The sequence below is a fragment of the Bufo bufo genome, chromosome 6 (genome assembly GCF_905171765.1).
Source record: "Bufo bufo chromosome 6, aBufBuf1.1, whole genome shotgun sequence".
Taxonomy (NCBI): domain Eukaryota; kingdom Metazoa; phylum Chordata; class Amphibia; order Anura; family Bufonidae; genus Bufo; species Bufo bufo.
In genome coordinates, this window is record NC_053394.1 from 412,128,168 (window position 1) to 412,145,932 (window position 17,765).

Genomic DNA, 17,765 nt, shown 5'->3' on the forward strand with positions numbered 1-17,765 from the left:
TTTTAAACATGATTTTATTTCTGAGGAAAATGTTTTAAAGATGATTTTAGACGAAATGTACAAATACTATTTAATTGATAAAAAACGGGCTCCTTTTATGTGTCATAAATGGTTTTTAAGGGAATGGGGTTCAATTATTTAACTTATGTAAAAACTCTTTTATTTAACATGTCGTGATTAATGTCTTAAATGTTTTATAATGAGTTTTTATTTCTGTAAATTTGATTGATTTTAATAAAATATACCCCTTTGGGGTAGTCAACTTAAAAAATCTGTTCTTATCAGTTTAATATCTGATACGTCCCCTATCTGGGGACCATATATTAAATGGATTTTTCGAACAGGGAGATGGAAAAAGAGCTTGCTCTGTCCACTCCACGCATTGACCTGGTATTGCAGTACCTCCAGGACCGGTGCACCCCTTCTAATGCAGTATGAAAAACAGAATGAAATTGAAATTGAGATTGGATTGCAAGCATCATCCTTCCAGCCAAGCAAGTGGAAAGTTGTGTGTGTCGTGCCTCTTTCAGCTTCTCCTCTGTCTGCCCAGTCAGTGCAAGTGCAGTGTTGCTTTTTGCATATAATACCTGCATCTAGTCTGTCAATTTCCTAATTGCATCAGCTGTTGGTTGTTTCCAGCACCAAGCAACCCAGCCAGCCAGCCAGCCAGTCTCCTCACACCCTGGATCCAATTAGGAGTGATGATTGGTTAATTGGCTTATCACCTGAATGAATGAATTGTTTGGACCTCCTCCCCTCCTCCACGTTTGATTTGGGCCTGTTGTGCACACCTCGGAGGGTTGCTGAGTCGTCTCTGGCAGGCAATCGACCCTTTTTGTATCAAGTTGGCTGGATGTAACCATTTAGCTTTTGCAGTGCTTCAATAAATGAGTAAAGTTTGCCTGTGTCTCCCTCTTGTGGATCTTTTCAACTAGATTACTTGGAGGCTAAAAAGTAGCCCAGCACTTCCTATGCAGCTGGACTTACCTTGTCTGGGCAATGGACGGAACACTGCGCGTGTCACAAGAGCCTTGTCAGGTCAAGAGGTCAAAGAGGTCAAGAAAGGTCAGGTATTGGATGACATCACAAGGGCCCTGATGGAACACTCAACAATAGGGCCATGACATCACAATCAACAATGTTTTTTTTTTTTTTTTTTTTGTTTTTTTTTCACAACTTCTCCATTCACTCCTGTTTTTCATTTTTACTACTGCTTGGCGTGCTTTGGCACCAGGAATTTCGTGCGGCGAAAAGGCGTGTCCAACAGCGGTGGGCGGAGCTATGCAAATGGCGAACACGAAGAGCAGCATTCTGGTGATTTCTGAGCGTAGGACGCACGTTTTTTCTTGTTTTGTGAGCGAGCAAGAAGCCTCCCGGACTGTGGCTATGGCTGGGGCCTGTAGGGCAGTTGCTATGAGAAGTGCTCAGCATTGGCGATAAGCGGCCCCGTTGTCGAGGCCGAGCGGGTATCGCTTCTCGGCCTTTTGGCAAGATCATGGTCTTGTTGAGAGGGATCCGTACCAAGCTCTTGGCCCTGCAGCATCGCCACATGGCTTAAGCTGCTCGCTGCTATAAGGAGAAGGTGGGATAACCAAGAAGGCGATCAAGACGGAGAAAGATGGGCGTGAAAATCGATTACGCCGGGACCGGAGACTTCCGGGTCAGGAACGCGTTTGGAATTTGTGTCGAGGAAGCGAAGAAAGAAAAATTTACAGATGAACATCTTGTCAAAGAGGTACTGTTTAAAACTCTACATGTCAGTATGGCGGATATTTTGTGCTTACAAGATCGAATTGGTGGAAGGCGCACTCTTGTCTTAACATCTATAGGAGCCTGTCATAATTTATTTTTGTTTTTGGAGAGGAATAAGGACAATCCAGAACTAGATGGCTTGACGTTCACGGTGTTGTACAATAGAGACATTCACTTGGTCGTGTTTATGTACAACCCATACGTCGATACGGATGATATTTTTTTGTTCTTATCTAAATACTGCGAAAAAGTCGTTTACGCCCATAAAGTTATGGGTAGCCATGGTTTGTGGACTGGCAAACACAAGTATTTTGTGCGTTTCCGCCCTGATCCTCTGAGCCCAGGGGGTATGAGTCATCCTCCCCAAAGTTTTGTTATTGGCAGAGATAGAGGCCTCATTTTCTTTCAAGACGCTCCAAGTTATTGCCGAAAATGCAAGTTGTATGGGCATGTACAAGAGAATTGTCAGCAAACCTCCTTCGTCTGCTCGAAGTGTCATAAAGATGGGCATATCGCAAAGGATTGTAAAAATGCAATTATCTGTAATCTCTGTGAAGAAGCGGGGCATACTTTTAAAGAGTGTCCTTCACGTGGCTATAGAGCTAAGCCAAAAAGATTGTATGCTGATGTTGCAAGGGCAAGGGCTGCAGGGCCATCTCGGATCCCAGATCAGCCGTCTCAAACTCCTGTGCAGTTATCCCAGAATCCAGTTCAGGCGTCTCAAATGGCAGTTCAATCACAGACTGATATACATCAGAGTGGAAGTGTGCAGCAAGCTACTCCTATTGTTTCCCCTGTGGGGAGTAGAGAAAATGTGGAGATGGACATTTCCCAGGTGGAGGAAGATTTTCCCCAAATATTTGGTCTTCAGTCGGATCTTCAGGGAGAAGGAGAGGTGGTCTCTCCCTTACCTAAATCGCCAGTGCCCGGGTGGGATGAGATGGAGGACCCACAGGAGGATGGGAGAGGTGAACAAGGAGATTTTGTATCCACCAGTGACTTCATAACACCCACTACGAGATCAGCGGAGGAATCGCTGAGCTCAGTTGTAAAGAAACCCCGCTTATTACCGCCTCAGTACAGTGGAGTAGAACAGAGTCCGGTAAGGCAGGAGGCGTATCCTGCTGCTTGCATTCCGGACAACAGTGCTTTTTTGGACGAGTCAAAGGCCAGGGACTTTTGCTCAGGAGGTCAACCTCCCGACGGAATCGGATAAGGAAACAGTGGGGTACTGGTAACTATGTCCGAAATAAGATCTTGCAATGGGGGGAAAAGCTGAATTTCATGTCTTATCCCTGAATGTGAGGGTACTGAAATCAAGAGCTAGACGAACTGCAGTTTTTGATTATATTAAAAAACAAAATCCGGATATCGCATGTCTTCAAGAGTGCGGTATCTCAGAACCCGTCTGTGCTAATGAGTGGCCACATGGGAACTCAATTTGGTCAGGTTCTTGTATAAATAAGAATGATGGTGTGGGGATAGTTTTATGTCATAGAGATCTTGTTTTTGAAAGCTACACGGTGGTGGAGGTGGGGAGGTGCATTATGGCGATGATTAAGTACAAGGGGTGGCGGGTTAGGATTATTAACGTTTATTGTCCTACCGGGAAAAAAGAACGTCTAGAGTTACTAGACAAATTGAATTTTTTTCTGGTAGGTAGAGTGCCGACAATTTTATTGGGTGATTTCAATTGCACTATAGAAGGTGATAAGATGGATGTGACAGGGAATAGATTGCACAAAATTGTTTCAGATTTTTCTTTAACTGATTCTGCATTGATGTTAGGTAAACCCCCACCTGCTACCTTTAAAGCAGATAGGGGTGATTTTTTTTCTAGGATTGATTTTGTTTTTCTTTCCAAAAATTTATTTTGTAGGAAAATGTTATACCTTGATGTTATTTTTTCTGATCACATGTGCTTGTCTGTTTGGGTGGAAGGAGATGAGGAGATTACATATGGTAGAGGTGTGTGGAAACTGAATATGGGTTTGTTAGATGATGAGATGGTGATGAGAGTGTTTAAGTACCAGTATGAAAGATGGAAATTCAGAAAGGATGATTTTGTGAATGTTTTGTGTTGGTGGGATTGGATGAAATCAAGAATAAAACTTTTTTTCAAGAAATGGGGGTATAAGAGGGCGAGGAAGAGGAGGAATGAATACAATGAATTAAATAGGAGAGCTGAGTGGTTGTGGAAATTGAGTGCAATGGGTGTAGATGTGAAAGATTTGTTGGAAGTTGTTAAAAGGGAAAAGAAAGTGTTTATGGAGAGAAAGGGTAAAGAGATTATTTTTAGGGCGAAAGTTGATATGATTGAGAAGAATGAAAAATGTTCTAGGTTTTTTTTCAAAAAGGTGTGTGGTAAAAAGGAAGATATGTTGGAAGTGGTTGATAGCAAGGGAGAGTGTGTTAGGGGTAAAAGTGTGATTGGGGCAGTGGAAGAGTTCTATGGAAATTTGTATGGGTTGAAGTGGATTGATAAGGACCTTATGATGGAGGTAATGAATGTTTTGGATGAAAAATTAAATGTAGAAAGTCAGAGTTTGGTGTGTGAGGATATTTCTACAGAAGAAATAAAGAAGATTGTGTGGAGTTGTAAAAAAAATAAGACACCGGGTAAGGATGGTATTCCGATTGAGTTGTATGTGAGAGCATGGGACTGGATGGGAAATGATTTTTTGGAAGTATGTAGGTATATGTGGGAAAATGGTGTAATAGGGGAGTCGATGAAAGAAGGCGTGGTAGTTCTGATTTTTAAAAAGGGTGACAAAAATAAACTCGAGAATTGGAGACCAATAACTTTATTAAATGCTGATTATAAGGTATTTGGTAAATTGTTGGCTAATCGGATGCGTGGTGTGATTGATAAGGTTGTGAATGAAGATCAAGTTTGTGCTGTGCCTGGGAGAAGTATGAATGAAAATTTAGTTCTATTGAGAGATTTGATTGGAGATTGCATGAGTAGAAAACAGAAATGCATGTTACTAGCGATAGATTTTGAGAAAGCATTTGACAGAGTGGCACACTGTTTTATGTTTGCAGTTCTAGAGCGAATGGGTTTTCCAAAGAAGTTTGTGGACTGTGTGAAGAGTTTGTATAGTGGGGTGTCAAGTGAGTTTATGATAAATGGTTGGTTGAGTAAAAAGGTGAATGTATGGAGTGGTGTGAGACAAGGCTGCCCAATGTCTCCTGTGCTTTTCATTAGTGTGATTGAGGTATTAATGTGTTTAATAAGGAAGGATAAAGTTATGAGAGGTATGTTGATTCCGGGGAGTATGGGTAAATGTGTGAAAGTGTTAGGATACATGGATGATGTGGTGATTGTAAGTGATAATATGGCTGCTATTAGGAGAGGAAGGTTATGGTTGGATATGTTTTGTGGTGCGTCTGCCTTTAAAATTAACTGGAATAAATGTGTGTTTAAATGTTTTGGGGATAGGAGTATTTGTCTGGAAGATGTTAAGAATGAGAATAATGAGGTGAAGGTGTTAGGTATTTTGTTTAATGATGATTTGAAAGGGAATGAGAGTTGGGATGAATGTGGGAGAAAGATTGAGAGGAAATTAAATTTCTGGAGGTTAAGAGATCTTTCACTCACAGGGAAAGTATTGATTATAAAAGCTGTTATTTTGCCAATTATCCTTTTTGTAGCAGGAGTATACCCTGCATGTTCAAAAAAAGTTGCGAAAGTTGAGAAACTGGTGTTTACGTTTCTTTGGGGAGGACGTATGGAGAAGCTGAAAAGAGAGTATGTGTATAAAAGAAGTGTGAATGGTGGTTTGGATTTCCCTAAGTTTGAAATTTTTCTTGGTTTGAATTATATTAAAAGTTTTGTGGTGTTGGTGGAGAAACAGAATAAGAGTGCATATATGGTAAGATACATGGCTGGATGGATGATGTATGGGTTGAAGTGGTGTGAAAGAGATGCTAGAGTGCCTGTGTCGTTTAAATGTCCAGTGTGGTATGAAGTGGTTGAAAGGTTTATTAGGAAATTTGATTTATTGGCTGTGAGAATGGAAGTGTTTAAAGATAAGAAAAAGGTGATGGCTAAATTTAGAGAAAATGAGGTTGCATGTGATATTGTAGGGTTAAGGTCGGATGTTGCATCAGTAGTGTGGAAGAAATGTTCAATAGTAGGCATATCAAATAGACAGAAAGATATTGTGTGGATGGGGTTGCAAAACATATTGCCTGTGCGTGAAGTCCAGAAAAAAAGGGATTTAATTAGGTCAGAAGTTTGTCCAAGAGATGGGTGCGGGGGATGTGAGTCTGTAAGACATTTATTTTGGGATTGTGGGTATGCAAATGATGTATGGAAAAGAGTGGGAGGTTTAGTTAAAGAGTTGACGGGTGTTGCGTATATGGACTGGAAAGTGGCGATGTTTGGTATTGGTGCGCGTGGTAGGATGAATACAAGGATTTTGTGGTATATAATGGTATGTGTTATGGAGAGTCTGTGGGATGTGAGGAATTTATTAGTGTTCAAGAAAGAAGTAGTGCCTGAGTGTGACTGTGTTAAGTTAGTTCTGTCTAGACTTTATGTAATTCATTTATGGGATAGACAGTATGGTGGAGGTATAGATTCAGAGGGAGTATGGAAGTTTAAAAAATGGAGATCGTTGATCAAGTATTGAATTAAGTTATGATGTATTGTGTTTGTTGTCTTTTGATGATGTGTTTTTTTTTCTCTTCTGTATATATGAATTTTGACTTTATTTGAAAAAAAAAAAAAAAAAAAAAAAAAAAAAAAAAAATCTGTTCTTATCAGTTTAATATCTGATACGTCCCCTATCTGGGGACCATATATTAAATGGATTTTTCGAACAGGGAGATGGAAAAAGAGCTTGCTCTGTCCACTCCACGCATTGACCTGGTATTGCAGTACCTCCAGGACCGGTGCACCCCTTCTAATGCAGTATGAAAAACAGAATGAAATTGAAATTGAGATTGGATTGCAAGCATCATCCTTCCAGCCAAGCAAGTGGAAAGTTGTGTGTGTCGTGCCTCTTCAGCTTCTCCTCTGTCTGCCCAGTCAGTGCAAGTGCAGTGTTGCTTTTTGCATATAATACCTGCATCTAGTCTGTCAATTTCCTAATTGCATCAGCTGTTGGTTGTTTCCAGCACCAAGCAACCCAGCCAGCCAGCCAGCCAGTCTCCTCACACCCTGGATCCAATTAGGAGTGATGATTGGTTAATTGGCTTATCACCTGAATGAATGAATTGTTTGGACCTCCTCCCCTCCTCCACGTTTGATTTGGGCCTGTTGTGCACACCTCGGAGGGTTGCTGAGTCGTCTCTGGCAGGCAATCGACCCTTTTTGTATCAAGTTGGCTGGATGTAACCATTTAGCTTTTGCAGTGCTTCAATAAATGAGTAAAGTTTGCCTGTGTCTCCCTCTTGTGGATCTTTTCAACTAGATTACTTGGAGGCTAAAAAGTAGCCCAGCACTTCCTATGCAGCTGGACTTACCTTGTCTGGGCAATGGACGGAACACTGCGCGTGTCACAAGAGCCTTGTCAGGTCAAGAGGTCAAAGAGGTCAAGTAAGGTCAGCTATTGGATGACATCACAAGGGCCCTGATGGAACACTCAACAATGGTGCCGTGACATCACAATCAACAATGGTTATCCTTTTTTTTTTTTTTTTTTTTTCCTTTCACTCACTACTATTCCTATCATGCTTTCTGCTTGGCGTGCTTTGGCACCGCACCAGGAATTTCGTGCGAAGAAAAGGCGTGTCCAAAAGTCGCGTGTGGGCGGAGCTATGCAGATAGCAAACACGAAAAGAAGCATGCTGGTGTGACTTCTGTGCGTAGGACGCGCGTGAACGTTTTCCCCGGTTTGTGAGAGAAAGAAGCCTCCCGGACTGTGTATTGGGCTGGGGACAGTAGTCTATTGCCTTCATTAGTGCTCTGCATTGGGGACCATCGGCCTGTACTGCGAACCCTTTTCAGGTTATCGCTTCTCGGCCTTTTGGCTAAGATCAAGTGTAGGGATACATCGGTCTTAGTCAGAAGGTGCCTGGGGTACCCGTCTCCTCTGCCTTGGAGGTTGGGGCCGCGCTGAAAAGTTCGGTCCTGCCTCCTTGCTGCTATTGGGGAGCGGCTTAGTCCCTGGGCAACGAGGAGCGATCACCTGCCTGCTACTTCGGTGGTAGGGCGCTACCAGTCCCTGGAACGTGGTCTTCGCTTGCTGGATGGAAGAATCGCCGGAAATGGAGATCCAGGATCCTGTGTTGGACGAAGTTCCGTCATTTGAAAGGCTCAAGAATGGCGTTCGGTTCCTGTTATTGGATACCAAGAAGAAGGAGAAAGGACTCGTATTTTTGGTGGAAGAAATTCTGTTTGGCCTTATAGAGGTACGGAAAGACATGATATTATCCATGCTTGAATTCCCAAGGCGTGGGATGTTTGATGTCATCTTCGCTACAGAAGATATATGTGCAGTTGTGGCAAAAAGACTGGAACATTTCAGATTGAGTCCGGTTATGAATGGAGTCAAGGTGATATTGCACTTTCCCAGAAGGGAGAGAGTTTTGACTGTGAGAATGTACAGCCCATACGTGGCTGAAGAAGACATTGTGACTTTCTTACTGAGGTTTTGTGACAAAGTTGATTGTAGTGGTAAAATCTACAATAAGTATGGGATCTGGTCCACAAAGTGGAAATTTTTTGTAAAATTTAAAGAGAGTTCTGAAGGAGAAGTTGTGTTTCCACCAAGTAGATTTAAACTTGGGAGTGTAAACGGTGACCTTTTCTTTAACGGAATGCAGGAATTCTGTAAAAATTGTAAAAGATACGGTCATGAAAAAGATACTTGTACTAACCAGTGGTGTTTGAGATGTGAGGAGTTTGGTCACTTAGCAGCGAATTGCAAAAAAGAAAAGAAATGTAATTTATGCGGTGAAAACGGTCATGTTTACTTGTCCTGTCCAAAGAGGAAAGGAGAAGAAACAAAAAGAAAGAGAAGAGAAGAGAGTAAACAGAGAAAAGAGGAAAGCCAAGGTGGTATTAGGAGAGTGGTGAAGGAAAGTGAGAGAGAAGAAAAGAAAATAGAGGTGAGAGAGAAAAAAGAAGTGAGGAAAGAAGTGAGAAAAGGAGAAAAAGAGGAAAAAGAAGGGAGAAAAGAAGAGAAAGGGAAAACTGGGTTTCAATACGAAACCGGGAGTGGAGAAGTAGGAAAAGAAATAGAAGAACTTACAAAAACAGGCATTGATCTGGGATGCTTGTTTAGTAAAGTAAGGAAGCTATTAGGAGAACAAAGAGTCAAGTTTTTTGAGTATTATAAGGTCCCTCAGTGTCATCAAGGGGGAGTACCAGAAAATATAAGTGCAGATATGATTTTGCATAGGAATGTGTTAAGGTTAATGGCATATTATGCCTGGAAGGGGGGTCTAAGACCAGGCTGAAAAGAATGGGAAAATTTGTGTTTCTTTTGTTGTTATATGTTTGTCATGTTTGTTAATATTATTTTTTTAGAAAATAAGAAATATAAATAAAAATTAAAAAAGAAAGTTGGTATGGATGATGAGGCGTGGGGCATAAAAAGTGTCTAGTACAATTATGCCGCGTCTTCTGACGCATCAACTAAAAAAAATCTGTTCTTATCAGTTTAATATCTGATACGTCCCCTATCTGGGGACCATATATTAAATGGATTTTTCGAACAGGGAGATGGAAAAAGAGCTTGCTCTGTCCACTCCACGCATTGACCTGGTATTGCAGTACCTCCAGGACCGGTGCACCCCTTCTAATCCAGTATGAAAAAACAGAATGAAATTGAAATGGATTGCAAGCATCATCCTTCCAGCCAAGCAAGTGGAAAGTTGTGTGTGTCGTGCCTCCTTCAGCTTCTCCTCTGTCTGCCCAGTCAGTGCAGTGTTGCTTTTTGCATATAATACCTGCATCTAGTCTGTCAATCTCCTAATTGCATCAGCTGTCGGTTGTTTCCAGCACCAAGCAACCCATTCAGCCCCAGTGTCGTCACACACACCCTGGATCCAATTAAGACTGATGATTGGTTAATTGGCTTATCACCTGAATGAATTGTTTGGACCTCCCCTCCTCCACGTTTGATTTGGGCCTGTTGTGCACACCTCGGAGGGTTGCTGAGTCGTCTCTGGCAGGCAATTGACCCTTTTTTGTATCAAGTTGGCTGGATGTAACCATTTAGCTTTTGCAGTGCTTCAATAAATGAGTAAAGTTTGCCTGTGTCTCCCTCTTGTGGATCTTTTGAACTGGATTACTTAGTGGCTAAAAAGTAGCCCAGCACTTCCTATGCAGCTGGACCTACCTTGTCTGTTCAATGGACGGAACACTGCGCGTGTCACAAGAGCCTTGTCAGGTCAAGAGGTCAAAGAGGTCAAGTAAGGTCAGCTATTGGATGACATCACAAGGGCCCTGATGGAACACTCAACAATGGTGCCGTGACATCACAATCAACAATGGTTATCCTTTTTTTTTTTTTTTTTTTTTCCTTTCACTCCCTACTATTCCTATCATGCTTTCTGCTTGGCGTGCTTTGGCACCGCACCAGGAATTTCGTGCGAAGAAAAGGCGTGTCCAAAAGTCGCGTGTGGGCGGAGCTATGCAGATAGCAAACACGAAAAGAAGCATGCTGGTGTGACTTCTGTGCGTAGGACGCGCGTGAACGTTTTCCCCGGTTTGTGAGAGAAAGAAGCCTCCCGGACTGTGTATTGGGCTGGGGACAGTAGTCTATTGCCTTCATTAGTGCTCTGCATTGGGGACCATCGGCCTGTACTGCGAACCCTTTTCAGGTTATCGCTTCTCGGCCTTTTGGCTAAGATCAAGTGTAGTATCTGTTCTTATCAGTTTAATATCTGATACGTCCCCTATCTGGGGACCATATATTAAATGGATTTTTCGAACAGGGAGATGGAAAAAGAGCTTGCTCTGTCCACTCCACGCATTGACCTGGTATTGCAGTACCTCCAGGACCGGTGCACCCCTTCTAATCCAGTATGAAAAAACAGAATGAAATTGAAATGGATTGCAAGCATCATCCTTCCAGCAAGCAAGTGGAAAGTTGTGTGTGTCGTGCCTCCTTCAGCTTCTCCTCTGTCTGCCCAGTCAGTGCAGTGTTGCTTTTTGCATATAATACCTGCATCTAGTCTGTCAATCTCCTAATTGCATCAGCTGTCGGTTGTTTCCAGCACCAAGCAACCCATTCAGCCCCAGTGTCGTCACACACACCCTGGATCCAATTAAGACTGATGATTGGTTAATTGGCTTATCACCTGAATGAATTGTTTGGACCTCCCCTCCTCCACGTTTGATTTGGGCCTGTTGTGCACACCTCGGAGGGTTGCTGAGTCGTCTCTGGCAGGCAATTGACCCTTTTTTGTATCAAGTTGGCTGGATGTAACCATTTAGCTTTTGCAGTGCTTCAATAAATGAGTAAAGTTTGCCTGTGTCTCCCTCTTGTGGATCTTTTGAACTGGATTACTTAGTGGCTAAAAAGTAGCCCAGCACTTCCTATGCAGCTGGACCTACCTTGTCTGTTCAATGGACGGAACACTGCGCGTGTCACAAGAGCCTTGTCAGGTCAAGAGGTCAAAGAGGTCAAGTAAGGTCAGCTATTGGATGACATCACAAGGGCCCTGATGGAACACTCAACAATGGTGCCGTGACATCACAATCAACAATGGTTATCCTTTTTTTTTTTTTTTTTTTTTCCTTTCACTCACTACTATTCCTATCATGCTTTCTGCTTGGCGTGCTTTGGCACCGCACCAGGAATTTCGTGCGAAGAAAAGGCGTGTCCAAAAGTCGCGTGTGGGCGGAGCTATGCAGATAGCAAACACGAAAAGAAGCATGCTGGTGTGACTTCTGTGCGTAGGACGCGCGTGAACGTTTTCCCCGGTTTGTGAGAGAAAGAAGCCTCCCGGACTGTGTATTGGGCTGGGGACAGTAGTCTATTGCCTTCATTAGTGCTCTGCATTGGGGACCATCGGCCTGTACTGCGAACCCTTTTCAGGTTATCGCTTCTCGGCCTTTTGGCTAAGATCAAGTGTAGTATCTGTTCTTATCAGTTTAATATCTGATACGTCCCCTATCTGGGGACCATATATTAAATGGATTTTTCGAACAGGGAGATGGAAAAAGAGCTTGCTCTGTCCACTCCACGCATTGACCTGGTATTGCAGTACCTCCAGGACCGGTGCACCCCTTCTAATCCAGTATGAAAAAACAGAATGAAATTGAAATGGATTGCAAGCATCATCCTTCCAGCCAAGCAAGTGGAAAGTTGTGTGTGTCGTGCCTCCTTCAGCTTCTCCTCTGTCTGCCCAGTCAGTGCAGTGTTGCTTTTTGCATATAATACCTGCATCTAGTCTGTCAATCTCCTAATTGCATCAGCTGTCGGTTGTTTCCAGCACCAAGCAACCCATTCAGCCCCAGTGTCGTCACACACACCCTGGATCCAATTAAGACTGATGATTGGTTAATTGGCTTATCACCTGAATGAATTGTTTGGACCTCCCCTCCTCCACGTTTGATTTGGGCCTGTTGTGCACACCTCGGAGGGTTGCTGAGTCGTCTCTGGCAGGCAATTGACCCTTTTTTGTATCAAGTTGGCTGGATGTAACCATTTAGCTTTTGCAGTGCTTCAATAAATGAGTAAAGTTTGCCTGTGTCTCCCTCTTGTGGATCTTTTGAACTGGATTACTTAGTGGCTAAAAAGTAGCCCAGCACTTCCTATGCAGCTGGACCTACCTTGTCTGTTCAATGGACGGAACACTGCGCGTGTCACAAGAGCCTTGTCAGGTCAAGAGGTCAAAGAGGTCAAGTAAGGTCAGCTATTGGATGACATCACAAGGGCCCTGATGGAACACTCAACAATGGTGCCGTGACATCACAATCAACAATGGTTATCCTTTTTTTTTTTTTTTTTTTTTTCCTTTCACTCACTACTATTCCTATCATGCTTTCTGCTTGGCGTGCTTTGGCACCGCACCAGGAATTTCGTGCGAAGAAAAGGCGTGTCCAAAAGTCGCGTGTGGGCGGAGCTATGCAGATAGCAAACACGAAAAGAAGCATGCTGGTGTGACTTCTGTGCGTAGGACGCGCGTGAACGTTTTCCCCGGTTTGTGAGAGAAAGAAGCCTCCCGGACTGTGTATTGGGCTGGGGACAGTAGTCTATTGCCTTCATTAGTGCTCTGCATTGGGGACCATCGGCCTGTACTGCGAACCCTTTTCAGGTTATCGCTTCTCGGCCTTTTGGCTAAGATCAAGTGTAGTATCTGTTCTTATCAGTTTAATATCTGATACGTCCCCTATCTGGGGACCATATATTAAATGGATTTTTCGAACAGGGAGATGGAAAAAGAGCTTGCTCTGTCCACTCCACGCATTGACCTGGTATTGCAGTACCTCCAGGACCGGTGCACCCCTTCTAATCCAGTATGAAAAAACAGAATGAAATTGAAATGGATTGCAAGCATCATCCTTCCAGCCAAGCAAGTGGAAAGTTGTGTGTGTCGTGCCTCCTTCAGCTTCTCCTCTGTCTGCCCAGTCAGTGCAGTGTTGCTTTTTGCATATAATACCTGCATCTAGTCTGTCAATCTCCTAATTGCATCAGCTGTCGGTTGTTTCCAGCACCAAGCAACCCATTCAGCCCCAGTGTCGTCACACACACCCTGGATCCAATTAAGACTGATGATTGGTTAATTGGCTTATCACCTGAATGAATTGTTTGGACCTCCCCTCCTCCACGTTTGATTTGGGCCTGTTGTGCACACCTCGGAGGGTTGCTGAGTCGTCTCTGGCAGGCAATTGACCCTTTTTTGTATCAAGTTGGCTGGATGTAACCATTTAGCTTTTGCAGTGCTTCAATAAATGAGTAAAGTTTGCCTGTGTCTCCCTCTTGTGGATCTTTTGAACTGGATTACTTAGTGGCTAAAAAGTAGCCCAGCACTTCCTATGCAGCTGGACCTACCTTGTCTGTTCAATGGACGGAACACTGCGCGTGTCACAAGAGCCTTGTCAGGTCAAGAGGTCAAAGAGGTCAAGTAAGGTCAGCTATTGGATGACATCACAAGGGCCCTGATGGAACACTCAACAATGGTGCCGTGACATCACAATCAACAATGGTTATCCTTTTTTTTTTTTTTTTTTTTTTTCCTTTCACTCACTACTATTCCTATCATGCTTTCTGCTTGGCGTGCTTTGGCACCGCACCAGGAATTTCGTGCGAAGAAAAGGCGTGTCCAAAAGTCGCGTGTGGGCGGAGCTATGCAGATAGCAAACACGAAAAGAAGCATGCTGGTGTGACTTCTGTGCGTAGGACGCGCGTGAACGTTTTCCCCGGTTTGTGAGAGAAAGAAGCCTCCCGGACTGTGTATTGGGCTGGGGACAGTAGTCTATTGCCTTCATTAGTGCTCTGCATTGGGGACCATCGGCCTGTACTGCGAACCCTTTTCAGGTTATCGCTTCTCGGCCTTTTGGCTAAGATCAAGTGTAGTATCTGTTCTTATCAGTTTAATATCTGATACGTCCCCTATCTGGGGACCATATATTAAATGGATTTTTCGAACAGGGAGATGGAAAAAGAGCTTGCTCTGTCCACTCCACGCATTGACCTGGTATTGCAGTACCTCCAGGACCGGTGCACCCCTTCTAATCCAGTATGAAAAAACAGAATGAAATTGAAATGGATTGCAAGCATCATCCTTCCAGCCAAGCAAGTGGAAAGTTGTGTGTGTCGTGCCTCCTTCAGCTTCTCCTCTGTCTGCCCAGTCAGTGCAGTGTTGCTTTTTGCATATAATACCTGCATCTAGTCTGTCAATCTCCTAATTGCATCAGCTGTCGGTTGTTTCCAGCACCAAGCAACCCATTCAGCCCCAGTGTCGTCACACACACCCTGGATCCAATTAAGACTGATGATTGGTTAATTGGCTTATCACCTGAATGAATTGTTTGGACCTCCCCTCCTCCACGTTTGATTTGGGCCTGTTGTGCACACCTCGGAGGGTTGCTGAGTCGTCTCTGGCAGGCAATTGACCCTTTTTTGTATCAAGTTGGCTGGATGTAACCATTTAGCTTTTGCAGTGCTTCAATAAATGAGTAAAGTTTGCCTGTGTCTCCCTCTTGTGGATCTTTTGAACTGGATTACTTAGTGGCTAAAAAGTAGCCCAGCACTTCCTATGCAGCTGGACCTACCTTGTCTGTTCAATGGACGGAACACTGCGCGTGTCACAAGAGCCTTGTCAGGTCAAGAGGTCAAAGAGGTCAAGTAAGGTCAGCTATTGGATGACATCACAAGGGCCCTGATGGAACACTCAACAATGGTGCCGTGACATCACAATCAACAATGGTTATCCTTTTTTTTTTTTTTTTTTTTTTCCTTTCACTCACTACTATTCCTATCATGCTTTCTGCTTGGCGTGCTTTGGCACCGCACCAGGAATTTCGTGCGAAGAAAAGGCGTGTCCAAAAGTCGCGTGTGGGCGGAGCTATGCAGATAGCAAACACGAAAAGAAGCATGCTGGTGTGACTTCTGTGCGTAGGACGCGCGTGAACGTTTTCCCCGGTTTGTGAGAGAAAGAAGCCTCCCGGACTGTGTATTGGGCTGGGGACAGTAGTCTATTGCCTTCATTAGTGCTCTGCATTGGGGACCATCGGCCTGTACTGCGAACCCTTTTCAGGTTATCGCTTCTCGGCCTTTTGGCTAAGATCAAGTGTAGTATCTGTTCTTATCAGTTTAATATCTGATACGTCCCCTATCTGGGGACCATATATTAAATGGATTTTTCGAACAGGGAGATGGAAAAAGAGCTTGCTCTGTCCACTCCACGCATTGACCTGGTATTGCAGTACCTCCAGGACCGGTGCACCCCTTCTAATCCAGTATGAAAAAACAGAATGAAATTGAAATGGATTGCAAGCATCATCCTTCCAGCCAAGCAAGTGGAAAGTTGTGTGTGTCGTGCCTCCTTCAGCTTCTCCTCTGTCTGCCCAGTCAGTGCAGTGTTGCTTTTTGCATATAATACCTGCATCTAGTCTGTCAATCTCCTAATTGCATCAGCTGTCGGTTGTTTCCAGCACCAAGCAACCCATTCAGCCCCAGTGTCGTCACACACACCCTGGATCCAATTAAGACTGATGATTGGTTAATTGGCTTATCACCTGAATGAATTGTTTGGACCTCCCCTCCTCCACGTTTGATTTGGGCCTGTTGTGCACACCTCGGAGGGTTGCTGAGTCGTCTCTGGCAGGCAATTGACCCTTTTTTGTATCAAGTTGGCTGGATGTAACCATTTAGCTTTTGCAGTGCTTCAATAAATGAGTAAAGTTTGCCTGTGTCTCCCTCTTGTGGATCTTTTGAACTGGATTACTTAGTGGCTAAAAAGTAGCCCAGCACTTCCTATGCAGCTGGACCTACCTTGTCTGTTCAATGGACGGAACACTGCGCGTGTCACAAGAGCCTTGTCAGGTCAAGAGGTCAAAGAGGTCAAGTAAGGTCAGCTATTGGATGACATCACAAGGGCCCTGATGGAACACTCAACAATGGTGCCGTGACATCACAATCAACAATGGTTATCCTTTTTTTTTTTTTTTTTTTTTCCTTTCACTCACTACTATTCCTATCATGCTTTCTGCTTGGCGTGCTTTGGCACCGCACCAGGAATTTCGTGCGAAGAAAAGGCGTGTCCAAAAGTCGCGTGTGGGCGGAGCTATGCAGATAGCAAACACGAAAAGAAGCATGCTGGTGTGACTTCTGTGCGTAGGACGCGCGTGAACGTTTTCCCCGGTTTGTGAGAGAAAGAAGCCTCCCGGACTGTGTATTGGGCTGGGGACAGTAGTCTATTGCCTTCATTAGTGCTCTGCATTGGGGACCATCGGCCTGTACTGCGAACCCTTTTCAGGTTATCGCTTCTCGGCCTTTTGGCTAAGATCAAGTGTAGTATCTGTTCTTATCAGTTTAATATCTGATACGTCCCCTATCTGGGGACCATATATTAAATGGATTTTTCGAACAGGGAGATGGAAAAAGAGCTTGCTCTGTCCACTCCACGCATTGACCTGGTATTGCAGTACCTCCAGGACCGGTGCACCCCTTCTAATCCAGTATGAAAAAACAGAATGAAATTGAAATGGATTGCAAGCATCATCCTTCCAGCCAAGCAAGTGGAAAGTTGTGTGTGTCGTGCCTCCTTCAGCTTCTCCTCTGTCTGCCCAGTCAGTGCAGTGTTGCTTTTTGCATATAATACCTGCATCTAGTCTGTCAATCTCCTAATTGCATCAGCTGTCGGTTGTTTCCAGCACCAAGCAACCCATTCAGCCCCAGTGTCGTCACACACACCCTGGATCCAATTAAGACTGATGATTGGTTAATTGGCTTATCACCTGAATGAATTGTTTGGACCTCCCCTCCTCCACGTTTGATTTGGGCCTGTTGTGCACACCTCGGAGGGTTGCTGAGTCGTCTCTGGCAGGCAATTGACCCTTTTTTGTATCAAGTTGGCTGGATGTAACCATTTAGCTTTTGCAGTGCTTCAATAAATGAGTAAAGTTTGCCTGTGTCTCCCTCTTGTGGATCTTTTGAACTGGATTACTTAGTGGCTAAAAAGTAGCCCAGCACTTCCTATGCAGCTGGACCTACCTTGTCTGTTCAATGGACGGAACACTGCGCGTGTCACAAGAGCCTTGTCAGGTCAAGAGGTCAAAGAGGTCAAGTAAGGTCAGCTATTGGATGACATCACAAGGGCCCTGATGGAACACTCAACAATGGTGCCGTGACATCACAATCAACAATGGTTATCCTTTTTTTTTTTTTTTTTTTTTCCTTTCACTCACTACTATTCCTATCATGCTTTCTGCTTGGCGTGCTTTGGCACCGCACCAGGAATTTCGTGCGAAGAAAAGGCGTGTCCAAAAGTCGCGTGTGGGCGGAGCTATGCAGATAGCAAACACGAAAAGAAGCATGCTGGTGTGACTTCTGTGCGTAGGACGCGCGTGAACGTTTTCCCCGGTTTGTGAGAGAAAGAAGCCT

The 17,765-nt window shown here is 44.0% G+C and overlaps 8 non-coding genes and 1 pseudogene across 8 annotated transcripts; all 9 read left to right on the forward strand.

Annotated features, from left to right (window-relative positions):
* The first annotated feature begins 234 nt into the window (after positions 1–234).
* Positions 235–424, forward strand: LOC121006357. The gene has a single exon (XR_005780213.1). It is a non-coding gene; the product is annotated as a U2 spliceosomal RNA (small nuclear RNA).
* A 6,030-nt stretch (positions 425–6,454) lies between these two features.
* Positions 6,455–6,662, forward strand: LOC121006450 (annotated as a pseudogene).
* A 2,648-nt stretch (positions 6,663–9,310) lies between these two features.
* On the forward strand, positions 9,311–9,503 carry LOC121006377. Its single transcript, XR_005780230.1, has one exon. It is a non-coding gene; the product is annotated as a U2 spliceosomal RNA (small nuclear RNA).
* Positions 9,504–10,533: 1,030 nt separating this feature from the next.
* Positions 10,534–10,724, forward strand: LOC121006270. The gene has a single exon (XR_005780132.1). It is a non-coding gene; the product is annotated as a U2 spliceosomal RNA (small nuclear RNA).
* Positions 10,725–11,753: 1,029 nt separating this feature from the next.
* Positions 11,754–11,944, forward strand: LOC121006271. The gene has a single exon (XR_005780133.1). It is a non-coding gene; the product is annotated as a U2 spliceosomal RNA (small nuclear RNA).
* Positions 11,945–12,975: 1,031 nt separating this feature from the next.
* LOC121006272 lies at positions 12,976–13,166 on the forward strand. The gene has a single exon (XR_005780134.1). It is a non-coding gene; the product is annotated as a U2 spliceosomal RNA (small nuclear RNA).
* A 1,032-nt stretch (positions 13,167–14,198) lies between these two features.
* On the forward strand, positions 14,199–14,389 carry LOC121006273. The gene has a single exon (XR_005780135.1). It is a non-coding gene; the product is annotated as a U2 spliceosomal RNA (small nuclear RNA).
* A 1,031-nt stretch (positions 14,390–15,420) lies between these two features.
* Positions 15,421–15,611, forward strand: LOC121006278. The gene has a single exon (XR_005780139.1). It is a non-coding gene; the product is annotated as a U2 spliceosomal RNA (small nuclear RNA).
* A 1,030-nt stretch (positions 15,612–16,641) lies between these two features.
* Positions 16,642–16,832, forward strand: LOC121006279. The gene has a single exon (XR_005780140.1). It is a non-coding gene; the product is annotated as a U2 spliceosomal RNA (small nuclear RNA).
* The last annotated feature ends 933 nt before the right edge of the window (positions 16,833–17,765 follow it).